Below are 16,062 nucleotides of genomic sequence, written 5' to 3'. Positions count from 1 at the left end.
TATGATTTACTAATGAATATAAAGTTAATCAGGGACCAAGAAACAAAGCCAGGGGATTGTTTGACACTCCCAGTTTGCAACATATTGGAAAGAGTGTGTGCCAGACAGGAGCTTACATTATGGATTTGAAGAATCAACACCCCCTTTACCAACACCATAACTAAGTTTAATGCATAATAAAAACACAATGAATAAAAATACATAAAAAAACATGCCCAAAATAAATCACATACATCTGCTCTTTACTGTTTTTCCCACCATCTACATCAGATTAATGACTTCCCTCCATCCATTCTCTTTCAGCAGTGACATGCTGGCTCTCTAATTGGCTGACGTGGTACAGTGGTAGTAGTAAAGTGGCTAAAGCGGCACAGAAACATACAGCAAAACGTCTCATTTGCATCAAATTAATTAAAGGCCACTCTCTGAGCTATATTTAAACTAAGATTGACTGGAGAAATATATTTCATTTTTTTTCTCTCTCTCTCACATATTCTCCATAAAATTCTGTCTCTCACACACACACACATTGTCTCTCTGTCCTCTCCTTCCCTCAGACGTGTGTGTGTGTCGGCCCAAGGCACAGCTCTGTCCCTCTTAGTTCTAATTGATGTAAATGGAAAGAGTGGAGAAGGCTTGGCGAGGGGCTGACCTTGTTATATCGGGGGCGGCTCACCCCAATTAATCACAAGATCCTTGCCCAGATGCTTCAAGCTAATAAACAGCACTCTGAATCAAAAAAGTCCCCGCAGTTGTACAGCCACTCCAATGATTGTGCTACCTGCTGAAGATTAAAGCTCACTGTGAATAGAGAGAGGGCAAGTAGCACTTCTAACAACGTAGGGTGGCGAGATGAGTTAGTTAAAGGCAGATGAGAAGCCTATGGAGCCGACTCTTTTTTTCTTTCCGTTTTTTTTTTTTAAACTATTTTACTGCAAATTGCATGTCAAATTACCCTTGCAGTGAAATACCCTTAATGATTCTCTCTTTTCTTGTGTAAATAGTAATTTTTCCCATCCATTCCTCACCCTGTAATACTTACTGGGGGATTTTAAGGGATTATGGGAGCAAAATTATTTCACACATTTTAAAAGGATTATTTGAACAATGTGGGACATGTCAGTCTCCTCTACAACGTACAATAGCCTCTCTGTGATTTTACCATTTGAAAAACACTACCAAAGCGCAGACAATTGAAGTGAATAGAGCAGACGACATTAGGGACGACAATGTGTTCGTATCATAATTACATTCAATGTGGCATGTCCTGTCGTGACATTTAAAAGGGAGGCAACAATGTGGCATTAAGTTGTGGAACACACACAAATCCCTCTGTGTTCATGTACAGTATGGGTGCAGCTGCTAACCACGTAAATTTCTCTGAATATTTTAAAGGTTAATATCTGTGATTGCTGCGTGCCATAGCAGCTGCTGTTTGGGTCATATGATAATAGGGGGAAATCCTATATGTTGTGGCTCATCAGACTGAGGCATGTCATTTTGATGTGTGCCTGAATCCATTCTATCTTCCTTTTTTAAACGGTTATTTAAATGAGGCTTTAGCCTTTTATGAGGTTGTTTCTGTATCATTGGTGTTTGTGAATTGTCTTCATTCATCACAGGAATTGATTGCACTGTCTTTGGGAGTGGGCCCTGGTGGCTTCCACAGCTGGACCCCTTAGTACAGCAAGGTACAGTATAGGTGTCACTGGGGTGATGAGCGCTCAAGTGAGCGAAAGACAAACCATTAAATAAGGCAGAGACAGGTCAAGACATAGAAATATATACAGTAGGTAAGGGCAGAGAGTAAGAGCAGGAGAGAATGTAGACCGGGGATTGTAGGTAATATGAAAGCAGATGGGAAGTGAAAGAGAGAGTCAACATCCTGGCCAGCATCCCAGGATACACCAGCTGTTGCTGTAACTTCACCCCAGACGCCCCCTTTTCTCCCCTCCATCCCGTCTTTTTTTTTTTTTTCACTGCCTCTTTTTTTTCTAACTCTTTAGGCCAGGAGAAGTGAGAGTCGGTGACAAGTTCCTTCTTTTAAGTATCTCATGATATCACATCACAAAGGCAGGCAGCCAGGAGTCCTGCAGCACATTCAACAGAGTATTTTTTTTCTGCCACTATATATACGCTGTCCTTTGCCGTGACATTTTAGAAAAGGCGGCGCTATGACAGGATTAACAAATTGGTGATAAAGGCCGGCTCCGTTGTAGAGCTCAGCCTTGACAAGCTGGAGGCAGCTCCAGAGTGGACATTATAGTAAGCTGATGAAGCTACAGCACCCTTAGGCTCAACCTCATCCCCTGTTTTTTGCGTCCACTGTCACCAGACTATACAATCCTGTTGTTTCCATAGACTTGGGTGCTGAGAATCTGAGTTAGGGCACCTGTACTGCCCAAAGGAACAGTCTGAGCAGAGTAACTCTGTTCATTAGGCACACTACTGTACATGATATTTTTGATGAATAGTGTTCAGTTTACATATTCGGTTATTGCGTCAGTAAACCTTAACATAACTAAATACCTTCCAATGTGCAGTGATACTCACCAGAACTCCTTTTTTTATTTTTAATACTTAAATAATTATTTATTTATTTTTCACAAAACTCAAATCCTATATTGTCTATAAGCATTATTTGTTTTATTAATAAATTCCATTTAATCATTTGTATTTTGTTTATTTTGATGCAAGCCTTTGGTATGCGATGAATTTGCAGGCCCATTTTTTTCCCACAACAATTATTACAATTTTCATGTAAATTCATGTAATATAACAAACCTAATCTTAGTGCTATTTTCAAAATTTTTAATTATTTGTAGACTATATTGCTACTTTTGTGACCACCATGACTTCTGAAAGCTTGGTATAATTATTATAAACTATTATATAATTTAATAATAATAATAATGATAATAATAATACTAAACTTTATTTATATCTTTCAAAACCTGAGTTAAAAGGTGCTTCACAAAAAAATACAAAAAAATAAATAAAAATAAAAGAACATCATACACAGAAAATGCATTAAGACCAGGGGTTATGATGTGTTCAAAGAGAAAAAACAAAATGATGAGAAGGATATGGTTCATTTAAATTAAATTACCACTCAGGAAAGCTGAAATGTATAGATTTGTTTGTATGTTAATTAAAAACAATCAAAAAAGAATCATGCTATTCTAACCTCAGTCCATTCCATCATCTCTCTAAACTACCAACCTGAATAAAACAGAAGAGGAATACACTTTGTATAATGCTATGCTCATCATGTTCATAAAACCTTTTTTTTCATATCCTATTAGTTTTTCAATTGTCACAAGCTTAATGCAAAGCAGTTTTACTAATTCCAAAAAAATGACATTCAATTCACATTGATTATATAACAGAAATATGCCTACTGTTTAACAGATCGCTTTATTAATTTAGCCTACTGTCACTTTATTTACCATAATAAAGACAAAAAGGTAATCGTCTTTGATCAATTACCTTCTACATTTCCCGCAAACAATGAAACAGCAAACAAACACGAAAGGGGCGAATGAAAAGCAAGTAGCTAAACATAAGGAAACCAAAGAAGTGGTTGCAAAATTAATGAACCACCATAAACGAAGTGGATCGCGAACCATTTGCATGGTGCACGTGTGTGTGTGAACAGGTGGAGGTGTGTACAAAGGAGTTGTGTTTGGAACAAACAGTGACGTATGTGCAGCTCCTTTCTGTCCGTCTCTCTCTCTCTCTCTCTCTCTCTCTCTCTCTCTCTCTCTCTCTCTCTCTCTCTCTCTCTCTCTCTCCCCCCTCTCTCCTGTGTGTCACATCAAAGTCGGAGGCCTGTTGGCTTGACTTACACCTCATCCAATTAGTCAGCAGTATCTCAGCGACCCTGAAGAATAGCCGGCTCTTTTCGAGGCTCCACCGTCACTTGATCCCAGGTAACACAATACCCAGGGCTGTGGACAAACACGCACACACACGCACACACAAACACCCGATACCTGAGGTTCACGGTGTAACGATAAAACGAGGCAGGGAAAGGGAGTGGGCACAGACGTCAACAGCATTAGCGAAACAAAAAACCCGAGAGGAGGGGAAAGAGGGCGGAGGCAGGAGCCAGGTACAAAATTGATGGCTCACAATGCGGCGGGCATTGGAACAAAATGAATTTGTCGCCCTATTGTCTGTAACAAAAGACCTAATTGAAGCCGGGCCTGCTGCCCCTTGTCTGTTGCTCTTTTTGGCATGTTAAGTATGCTGTAAGATATGCTGATTCTGAATTATTTAGGTGGGCAAGAAGCCGCAACTGAACAAGTAGGAACAAAAGAGCGGAGGATGTGCTGTGCGCACTGCACAGGTGTGTGTCCGTGGGTGGGGTGGAACATGTTGAACGTGGTTTGATGTGTACTGCAACGGTGCTTACCAGACTTTTAAACGGATCTAAAATGGCCTCATTTCACAGAAGAGTGCTGTGTGCCAACGGGTACACACAATCTATGGATGGGGTGAATAATTTCCACATTGCACATCAAATTTAAACTTTTTTTTTTTCCCATTTTATTTTCTTCTTCACTTTAACATCATTGCAGCTCTCTCTCCAGCCACCATGACGCAGCATTATCAAGCTTGCAAGGACATCTCGGTTCCCTGTACCGCATGTCTGGAATCCAATTACTAGGCAGCAATTTATGCTGTGTGAGGATGCATTACTATTTCAATATTGAGATGTCAAATTACACACAGGGCCTCTAATGCACTCTGGCAATCATAGCCATACTGCTCCGACTGCCAGCAACAAAACTGTCAGAGGACCTTGTCACAGGGGAAGGGAAATCTGATTCGCTCACACTCTTTTCTCGCTCTCTCTTTTTTGACCATGACTTCCTTCAGTTATTCAGTGCCATCGTGTTCTCTCTCTTCTCCTCTCTCTATCTCTCTGGTGTTCCTCGGAGGGGTTTCATTGCCCAGAGCTCCATGGCAGGGCGATTGATGAGGAGGCCTCAATTCTCTGACAGTTGACATTTACCAGGAGACTCTCCTTGGCATGCCACACGTTGTTGGCTTCACCGCAAACAAAACAGACAACCAGACAGCTGGAAATGCCTCCGAAAAGAAAGGACAAAATTGCCTCGCGTAATAACCTCCTAAACCTTATAAACAATAAGGAGATTAAGTTTTCTATCATTTAAATTAATGTTTTTCCTGTAAACTTTTTACTGAATGAAGGCATACGGAAAGCCAGGGGGGTCATAATATGTCACAAGGAAATCATTTTGTGATCTTAATGTAATTTAAACAAATCTTTAAAACTTTGTTTCACATTTTGGTTTTGTTATGACCACAAAATCACATAAAAACAAACTTTTACTGTATGATGAGATCACTAAATAAGTGCTTAATAATCACAATAACCTTTTTCATAGTTGTTTTACTCGACTCTTATTTTCCGTCGTCATCTTTTTTCCACAATGCGTACTGTAATACGTGTCATGTCATCCACACTTGCCCTATTTGTCCACCGTCAGTGTTGTCTTGGTACTTTCTTTCCTCTCTGCCTGCGTGTCACCGAAGGTCTCAGCGGTGGTCCTCCGGTACAAAGGCTGACGTGAGGGCGGTTTACTCAAAGGGAGGCTCACCCGGCGAACACAAAACAGAGATGGTTTCTGACATCTTGTGAAGTTGTCCCCATCCCTGGGTGTACCTTTGGGGGGGAGGGAGAGCGGGTGGGGAGCGGCGGCAGCAGCACTGAGGCCATCAGGGCCCTCTATACTTGCCAGGCACTGAATCTTTAATGTGCAAGGCCCCCACAAATGCATGGGCAGCATGGTGTTGTCACCTCGGCATATTTTATCACTGATCAAACATTAGTCGGCAGCTGTTGTAAACTTGTAGCTGTCTCGGTAGCAGTGGCGATGACAGGCTCCGACACACTGCTGAGAGACTGAGGCCCAGCTGGCTGCTTTACTTACTTACATTCTGGCTTTGTGTAAAAATAAATAAATAAAGGAATGTGTCCTCCACCTCGAACAGTGGTCTCTCTCTCTCTCTCTCTCTCTCTCTTTCACGCATCCCCTCATTTGTCCATAACTTCTTTCTCTTCTCCCTTACTCTTTTGCTTGTACTTTTCCGTTGTTTTCACACTCACTCCTTCTCTCTTTCCTCCCTCCCTCACTCCTTTCTCTCTTTCACTGTCGTGTCTTATAATTTCCCCGACTGCATGTTTTGTGTCCTTGCAGTGTCAGTGGAGACACACACTGCGCATCTTACAGCGGCTACCTGAGGGTGACAAAAAAAATGAGAAGTACGAGGAGCAAACATTGTACCTCTGGAGTCTTTGCGAAGCTCAAAAAGAGAAGGCTTGAGGGAGACATTTTGACAGCGTGACGAGAGAAGGTGGGAACAAACTGTGACACTACAAATACTCGGTGTGTTTCATTGGCGCGGTTCGCTCTCAGTAGAGTTTCAGATGTGATTTTGACGGCACGAGGGACGGGGATGGCTACCTGATATCATACCATCTGCTTCAGTCTAAACTGGTTGAGTTATCGCCAATATAATAACTTTTCAACTTGCTTAAAATAAATAAATTAAAGTAATTAAAAACAATTTTGAGTTCATATATGGGAATTGCTATTGCTAAACTGACATGACAATTTCCTCGACCGACATTAATAAATGTACACTTTCTGTGTTTTTCTTTCTTTCATTCATTCATTCATAAAAGTGATATCAGCTTCCAACGACTAAAATCTGTAATTTATGTGTGTTAGTGCTGTTCTGTTCTGCTTCCATGTGGACATATTGTTAGATGCATGTTTGTGCAGGGTAGAACATCATTCCAGGCAAATATATCAATATTTCATTGCTTCATTTATTATGTAAATTCCTCAACTGAATATTTCAGTAATTGGTTAGGACACGAGACCCCCTACCCCCCCACCCCCTGCTCCCTCGCTCCATGTGTCTCTTTTGCACAAAGGCAGTGGTTGGACAGCTCACTGGTGGGAATTACCTTTTGGCTGGCATTAAATAATTTTTATTTCTAATTTATTTCATGACAACGGGCACACGCAAAGGGAGAGTCCCCTCGGCCAGCCAAGTGCCTTGTTGGCAATGATTGATTACCCAATATCTAATTAGCTGAGATCCAATCACTTATTATGCAGAGTGCGGGACAAACAAACTTGAGTCAACTGTCAGCCGATTGATTGATGACACTACCAATGCTGCTTTTGTTTGCTCAAATGTCCCGATGCTTGTTACAACCACCAAAGCTCGCTCGGACAATGCAGTCTGTCACTCTGACGGTGAGTTGCCGGCCTCCCGTCTTTCTCGCCAACGGAAACACTCGTTTTTAGCGTTTGTGTGTGTGTGTGTGTGTCGAGAACATGTGCGTGGTATATGTGTGTATCTGTGTGTGTGTGTGTGTGTGAATATAATGTTGAGGACAGAGTGAGATTTGTCAGGTTGTTGGCCCTATTAAAGGCAGGTCTCCTCTCCTCACCCCGAGGGCAAGTTGTTTTTTCACAAAGGGTGAAAGGGGAAAGGGAGCCATATCATGATTAAAAACAAAAAAACAATGATGGGGAGGGACAATGTGTCACTCCGTTACTGATGAAATTGTCCTTTTTTTCAATATTTCCAATTCTAGATTTTTATTTTGTTGAGATATAAAGAAAATGTCTTAAAACAAATGTAGACCTGGCTGATTTATAGATGGGAAATTGGCTTCAAAGCCAACTACTATGTAATCATAACCTTTTGGACTTTTAAGAATTTCAAATTCATCGTTGAAATGAGCCAAAAAGTAAATGTAAAACTATCAAACAAGCACAAGAACTAAACAATAGGGTTTCACTCACAGTACAGAATAAACATTTCCATCCTCATTAATGTATAAAACTATGAGGACATTGCAATGTGTTTGTTTGATGTGGAGTCATTGTGCACATTACGCAGCTCCCTCTACATCCTCTAACTCCCCACGCCGTGAACCACTGCATGCACACTGCAGTGTTAATGTAACTTCAAATAAATGCAGTAAGATGCGATGGTTGTCTTTTGGAATCTACAGTATGGCAACAAGTGCCATCCGTTCTCCCAGCAAAGTACGTAACCAGGAAGCAGAATGCGTCTGACCTAACTCCAGAACTTTCCGAACTTCTAGATTGCTGCTTTAGTGGTGCACTTTGTAGATTCCACTTCCCCAGTAAATATGAACACATTACAAGATCTAAAATATGTTTAAATGACCACAGACTACGGTTAAGGGGATGCATGAAGTCTGTGACGATAACTTCAGATTCGTCTAATATCGTAAAAATTCAATAATTTGTTTATTTGGTCTCCACACTTGTTTGTGAATTGCAAACTACACTGCTTGGAAATTAACTGAAAAAAATAGCATGATACAGTTGTGTAGCTGTAACTTCTGTGCATGTTATCCAATGAAAACTATGTAAATCCAAATTTGCTGATCTTGTATATTTTCAGATAACCTGAATAATTGTTTGTTCATGAATTGGGAAAAAAAGCCCTGCATGAGCTAAATATAACCATTTACAAATCCACTGGCTTGTCTGTGACAATGTTGAAAAATCAGGGCAGTTGTTGTTTTGGAGATATGGGTTATTCACGGGAAAGCAACAATGTCCACTTGTTTACATCCTGTTTACAATGTTTGTATTAATATTTTATTCAATCCATAACACATAATTGGTCAATGAATTTTACTAATTTCCTATTATCAACTTGTTACAATGCAATGCATTCACAATGAATATTTACAAATTAGGGCTGTCAAAGTTAACGTGACAATGACGCATTAATGCAATTTGCAATTTTTAGGTTGTAGCGGGCTGAGTTTTTAAGGAAGGGTGAAGATAATGGTATTATATGAAACTATAAAAAGCTAACGAATCCATTGGTACCAACCATGTCATACTAGATGGTCGGAAAGGAGGCTATATAATGAGGAAGAGAAACTGGCATGGTCATTTTTTCAAAGGGGTCCTTTGACCTCTGACCTCAAGATGTGTGAATGAAAATGGGTTCTATGGGTACCCACGAGTCTCCCCTTTACAGACATGCCCACTTTATGATAATCACATGCAGTTTGGGGCAAGTCATAGTCAAGTCAGCACACTGACACACTGACAGCTGTTGTTGCCTGTTGGCTTGAGTCTGCCATGTTATTTTTTGAGAATATATACTTGACAAATTTCCTTTTAAGGTGCATTTTGAACACATATAATGAATGTGCAATTAATTTGTGTTTAATCACGATTGACTATGGACACTATGGAAACTGCTACAATGACAAAATACTGCTAGCCTATTTCACATAGTGTAATTGTGGAAATGTTACCCTGTCGGAGATATCCAAGATTGAATTTCAACAATCTCCATGTCGGACAGCAATGTTTTCTTTGGTTCTTGACTGTGTCTACACACAATTTATTACATTTGTATTTGATTCAACGTTCTTTTTTCCTTTGAACAGCAAACAGCAGAGCGAAATGACAATTTGACATCATTAAAAATGCATGGCGACTCAGGGGCCTTAGAGGCTTCCATTAGTAAATAGGGTCGAAAACTCACTCAAATGTGCACATATACACACACACACACACACACACACACACACATAGAAGGTTGGGGGGTGTTATCCAAAGCTGACATGTTCAAGGTTCAAGGATGAGGGCCTCTGAGATCCAGCTGTAATTTATTGTGAGATATTCAGCATCTGATCTCAGTGACAGTAGCCTCTGGCTTCGTTCATAAGAGCTAAAACGTCTCTCTTCTAACCCTGGTTATATGTGTGTGTGTGCATGCATCATTGTGAGCGTGTGCGCATTTTCTGTGTGTGTGTGTAAAGGTCGGACAGGGAGACAGCAAGGGTTGAATTCTCTGACATACATCAAACAACTGAAGACAGATGCCCGGACAGTATTAATCAAAACTTTCCCATTTCCTAAAGAATTAATCATTAAATAATTAATTTGGCAGCTACAGGCAGCAGTTAAAGGGGGCTTGTGCCATCCCGCTGGTTAGAATTAGTCTTTGTCGAGAGGCTAGATTGATATATTTATTATTTATCAGATTAATCATGGCTAGAGACATTAGGATCCACTGTTGAGATCATAGCGGCTATAGCGTAGGAGGGGGTGAGCGAGAGAAGGCAGGACCAAATGAGAGAAAGAGAGAGAGGCAGGTGGCAGCTGTGTGTGGTGATTACAGTGCAAGGTGGTCAAGGGTACACTAGTGGGCCTGGACACACACACACACGTGCACATCAACACAATCTAAAGAGTGGGTGGCGGGCAGGATGTGTGTAGCCCCGAGCACTTCTTGTTTCCAAAGCCAGTGCGCCAGAATTGAGGAAGAGGGGGGGTGAGGCAGAGATGTCATTGATCCAACAGCTTCACAGAGGTCAGGGCAGGTCCTGGGGTCATTTCTGTTCACGATAAATGTCTGGAGAATACCCCTGAGGGTGTGGTGACCGACCATCTCATATCAAAACAATATATGTCTCTCTCACTCTCTCATTACCCCCCATAACAATCTCAAGCAGATTTGTCTTTTTTTGATTGTTTTTTTTTCAGAGTTCGATTGTACATAGTTCCACCCTCTCGTTTCACTTCTTGTTGCAAAAGCCAAGACGGCGACGGCCAAAATGCCGAACTCAAGGCTTCAAATTGACACCAATCGCAGACGTCACACTGACTACATCCATTTCTTATATGCAGTCTATGGTAATAACTATATCTCTTCGTCACATTACGTGCTTCTAAACAACATAATGGATTCGAAGCAAAACAACCTACGTTATCCAAGTTTACTAAGGAAGACAAAAATGCACTCTATTACACTGTATGTGATTCTTGCAAAAGTTCACAGAGGAAAAAAAACAAAAAAAAAAAACACTATTTGCTTATATAAAGATATGCATATTTTCTGTGTCTAAACACAGCTTGTCAGCAAAAAGTCAAGGTGTACTGTATATACAGTAAAGTAAAAAAAGTCATTGGTAGGCATATTTCAATGTCACGATTGTTGTGACATGGAACTCCTTTATGATTACTTGTGCATCAACATAAGTCTACTGGCAAACCTGACTCATCTCAACATTTCTTCTGACTGCAGCATATGAAGTGTTATGACATACGTCCTCTTATCAGAGAAAACTTGGAATAATTGTATTTCCTCCAAACTGTTACTCTAAAAGGTGTTAAAGGTATTCTTAGACAGAGGGCTCTTTTTCCCTGTTTGTGGAAATGCATAACCTAAGTCCTTGGAAGCATGAAAACGTTTTCTAAACTGTACGTTGGTACTTAAATGGATTGTGGTCATACATACACATAATACATAATGGTTGTAACCATGTTTTCCAAAACTTCCAGAATGTTAATTATCACCAAACAGTACACCAACCAAACAGTGAAGGCTGATTCAGAGTCAGATGATGATACACATTGATATCAATCATATAAAATGACTGCAGCATTTCCAGGTTGAAATAATAATTTACTAGTATGTTAATTATTTTTATCCAGCAAATAAACAAAAGTATTTTTGGAGTCTTGAACTTTAGAAAACACAGATGCACTGTGTATATACAGTACATGACACATGTTGAAGTCTTATACATTGTTAACTGTGTGTCTCTGTGAGACTGTCCTCACCTGAAAAAACAAGTGGTGTTAAAGGTTGGTACTGTTGTTCAAGTACATTTTTTGCTACACTTCTTGAAATTCTCTATATATTCTTACAGCTCTGACAAAAAAAACCAGTATCTGTCGTTGTTGCAAGACAGTAATAAACTCGTTCAATTATTTAATTCGGCTTGAATGTAATGATTGGACGGGCTACCTGTCTGCCTGCCTGTTCGTACTCTGCCCAAGCATCACCGGAGTCTTCCACAAGCGGCTAACCTGACAGCTGTGAGTACTAACAATAGCCCTGTTCGTTGTTTATGTTCATTATGATATGTTAATGGTCATAATGATAATTGTGGGGGAGTGGCTTTGGAGGGAGGCCTGAATGGACGGACTGTCAGTGTTGCAGACTTGGTGACTTTCTCTCTAGATTTAGGGACTGTTGGAGCTAGTGCTGCTAGCTACTTTCATTGAGAAAGAGGCAACACTGGACTTGGTTTTTCAGTTGGATCCTTTGTAAAATGTAGTGTACTCTTGCTAGTTTCTCAAGATTACCGACCCAACCTTTGATGTCTGGAGGAAGTTGGGATGAAAAACAGGAGTTTGGGTGAACAACACTGGTGAGCCTGGCCCACATCCCGTCTCTTACCAACTGTTTGGTTTCTCTTAACCATGGAGGCGATCTGTCCCTGATCTTAACCAGGCAGTTTTAGTTGCATTGACTTAAAAGAGGTGGCATATTAGAAAATGTAGTCATACAGGCCATTTCATGGAAGTCACTGACATGCAACCTGTTTTTGAGAATGATAATTTGTTGGTCTTATCTTTCATGCAACCTGAACTGAAGAGAATGGAGAGAGACGGGCACATATTACAACACAATGCTGTGATGTTTTTCATTAAAATTAGGCCATACATGCACAATGTTCATATAATGCATTTTTATATTGACACATTCAGAGTACGCAAGTTTGGATTCCTCCACAGCCATTCAGTTACACCTAATGAGCCCTGGATGAATGGCCATATCACTTGTGTCATCTTCCTTGTTGTTGGGCAACACTCAAGCCAAACTCTCCAATAATCAAGCTAAAAGCTCTAATGCTGTTGCCCCTTTTGCCCCTCATGTCGCACCACACACTTCCACTGGAGATGTGTTTGAGCTGCTCGGCACAGAAAGCAGCTGTACTTGCCACAACGTGTTAATTGAAGCGTAGAGAGTGAAATTACTATTCTACCCCATTCACCTTTCATCTCCTCTCCCTCGTCTCGTATCTCACAAATGGATCTGGCCAGCAAATTTAGAGCCGTAATTGTACATCACAACACAGATACCGAGATGAGAAGTGAGAGGGCGCTCCCTGTACTGTGCCCGGCTCATACTCCTTCGCCGACACAATCAAAAACGGGTTCATGTCAGTGTGAAAAACCCATTTGTGTTCAAAAAACAAAACATATCCTCGACTAATAATGGGCTAAATCACTCAGTTATCACCAGCCATGCAAAGCAAGACCTCATCAAGAGGGCTGCTAGACCCGGGTCTCCTTTCTCTCTCTCTATTGGAAAGGAGGGTGGATGAGGACGAGGGGGGGGCAGCGACGAAGGGAGGAATAAAAGGTAGGAACTCAAAAAAGGATACCCCTTTTGTGGAGAGGAAGAATCCATTTTGCGAGATGATTTGGCTTCAAATCTGCAGGGACTAACCCTTGACATGAAGTCATATTGTGTTGGAGTTTTAGCCCTAAATTCATACATCAATTATTTACTGTCAACGCCGATTGTATAAGTGTAGGAAATTACGAGGGATGGGTATTTTCTCTCAGGCAGAAAGAATGTGATACAGCGGATACACCCCACCTAATGCGCCGGGCCCAGCGTCCGAGCAGCGTCCAAGGGAAGAATTATTTATGCATTAGAAAACAGTGTGCTGGGGCTAAAGTAAAAAAAAAAAAGAAAAAAGGCAGACACATTATTTTAAACCTTTCATAACATGCATCAATATTTCAACAGAAATAAATAAAGGATGGCGGGGCTTGTTTGGAGGACAGCTGTAGCTCGCTCCGCTTGGCTAGCTTGGAGCGGGGGCTCTTGGGATGCCACGCATACCAGCCCCCAGTAAAACCCCTCCATCTCTTTTTAATCATCCACTTAGAACGGGGTGACTGGAGGAGCTGTCAAGGTGAGCTCCGTCGACGGCGGAGGATGGATATATTGTGAGACGGAAGGAGAGGAGGAGGAGGGAGGAGTCGCTTTTTGTTTGGGAGACAAACAAAACATGTTGCTTTGTTCAGTTATGTCTTCAGTTTTGAACTATAAGTCAGTTTTATTTCAGTTATGATACCGCAGCCACCTGTCTTGTGTCAGTGTAACTAGGGAAAAGTTACTCTTAGAACAGGAAGGTCACTGAAATGCTCTGATTGTAATTAATTGTTGCTCATGGGGGGAATAGAGTGAAACAGAAAAAAAAAAACAATTGCGAGAGAGCGAGCCCTCTAAATGACTTCTGCAGGTGGTAAGTACAGTAGTCTTGATTCAGTGCAGAACAAGAGCTGCTGGCTGTGATTGCAAAAAAAAAATACCTTTGCATCCAATTACATTTTGTTGTGATTACTTTAACGCTGATGCATGTTCCACAACTCACCTCTTGACAATTTTTAAAGGCTTCGCCAACTCGGTGTCCCTGTTTTTGTTTATCAAGTTTGTAATTACTACCAAGCAATGTGTTGCTAACTCATTACATAATGGTCTGAAAAAATTCTTGTAGAGTAAAAGGAAAACATTGGTGAGTTAATAGTCAAATTGATTACGATGCCATGTCTGCCGTTCCTCTTTGCAACACAATCATTCTGTCCTTTGATTTGTTCCCCTGCATTTGGAAAAATCAATTCTCCCAGGACTGAGAGAGAGAGAGAGAGAGAGAGAGAGAGAGCTTCTGTTGCAGGACAAGGTGTAATGTGTTCTATTACAATCCCAATTGAGCCAGCAGGATGCTAAATTAAAGCTCATTTAAACGGTCCACCGCAGAGTGAATTCAAACCCAGGCTCCACGGCTGTTAGCCAGAGATTGAGCCAGAGTGTGTGTGTGTGTGTGTATGCACATCAGACAGAGTTTGTCTCCCCCTGCCCTCCTCACATGCATGTGCCCGCATAGGGAGCCATAAAGGCTGTGGGAATGCACAGCTTTTTTTTATTTATTTTTTTTCACACTGACATCTTTTAAAGGTCAAAACTCTGCGAGGAAATGTCGAGAAAGGACAGCGAACACGAGCTGGATTCTGTCCTGTTTGTTTGACGGCTCTGCGCATTCGGTTAGCTTCCGCAGGAAAGAGGAGTTTTGCCAGGAGAGATGCATTTACATCATCGATTAGGCCCAAGTACCGCTGTAAATATCAAGTAACAACACGAGGGAGAGGATGTGACATTGCTCCTGTGATTTTACTGCATCTGTTACCTCGGTGGAGTTTCTGTTTTCCAGATACTTCATCATTAATCAGAGTTTAGTTACAGCACAATATGATGCAAAAATAGGGTGCAAAATATGAGCAAAAAATCATTTGTCCTTGACTTGATAGCACTGATCATCGGTGTTTATTTGTATTTTATTTAGTTTAAGGGTAATGCATATTAGAAGTCAAACGCATGGGTCCAGAGTCTCACATAATGTTTAAGTAGAGTGCAAACAGTTCCAAATCCACTTGTTTGCTCCCTGTCATGGTGAAGTAGTTAAGGGTTAAACCCTTAAAACCTTTTTAACTTCTACATGGGGATGCTAGCATGCATTTGGCTCATGTTAATGCCCCACTAATCTATACCAGCCCCGGGGGGGATTGTAGTGTGACTGTGGGCCCTTCATCTCGTACAGACAAAGAAGTTTTTTTTTTCAACCATCAGTGTCTGAGAGGGAGGCCTCCACTGCAGTTTGAACAGCCTTCTCCATCTTTAAAAAAAAAAAAACCTTGACACTCTCCCACAAGCCAATTGGATCAACGCTGCTTATCACAGGCAGAGGCAAGTCTTCTCTGAATATAAAACATTTGTACTACTGCCCTCTAGGGATTCGGTAAAGGCACCGAATCTCATTCCCCAACAACAAATGTTATCAAGGACCTTCTTCTGTGTCGGCTTTCTCTAGGGGTGCCACAATACACAGACTATCTGTAAGGCCCGACACCAGAGCGTAGAGAGAGGATGTTACTTGAAGGGAAATACGATGAGACCGAGAGACGTACTCTTGAGTGTGTTTGCATGCGCGCGTATGTTTATTTTTGACAAGTTAACACATGTAGACTGATGCCCACTTGAGAATCATAGCTGCTGCTGACGGCTGACTACTACATTGGCGTTTACCAGTGTAACATGTATTTTTAGAGTGTAGTACAACAAGAGGTGATGTCTCTGAAACTGATACGC

Source organism: Sebastes fasciatus, chromosome 12 (assembly GCF_043250625.1).
Source record: "Sebastes fasciatus isolate fSebFas1 chromosome 12, fSebFas1.pri, whole genome shotgun sequence".
Classification (NCBI taxonomy): Eukaryota; Metazoa; Chordata; class Actinopteri; order Perciformes; family Sebastidae; genus Sebastes; species Sebastes fasciatus.
This window is presented reverse-complemented; position numbering follows the sequence as displayed.